Raw genomic sequence first — 494 nt, forward strand, 5'->3', positions numbered from 1 at the left:
GAGACTGGGCTCTAAGGAAAGCTGTCTCGGGTGTGGACCAATGAACTTCAACGACAGTGCATACATTATCAGAGTTGTGTTTTTTGTTTGCATTCCGACTGCAGGTATTGTGGTCAATGCAACCATGACTCCTCGTCAAAAAAATGTGTCAGTTTTGTTGCCAGATAGAAGCTTAAAAAACCAATTATCATATTTTTACTGGCAAATGAGGTTCCCATAGTGTAGATTTCTCAATAAGAACACAGACTTTTCAGAGGTCACTCACTCACAACAGCTCCATCCTAGCGGCAATGTTACCAGCCGCAAAATGCCCAGGATCCGTTTCAGATAACACTGGTCAACAAAAAAAAAATTCTGGGCTGGACTTTTGCAGCTGTTTTAGACTAATTTTAGGGTGCTGATTCCAAATCTGATCTCAGATTTGCTCTATCACATCTCATTTTTATGCTATCGGCATACCCCATTTTCATTGATTTTACCAGAAATTAACTCTG

The sequence above is a fragment of the Lampetra fluviatilis genome, chromosome 73, assembly GCF_964198595.1.
Source record: "Lampetra fluviatilis chromosome 73, kcLamFluv1.1, whole genome shotgun sequence".
NCBI lineage: Eukaryota > Metazoa > Chordata > Hyperoartia > Petromyzontiformes > Petromyzontidae > Lampetra > Lampetra fluviatilis.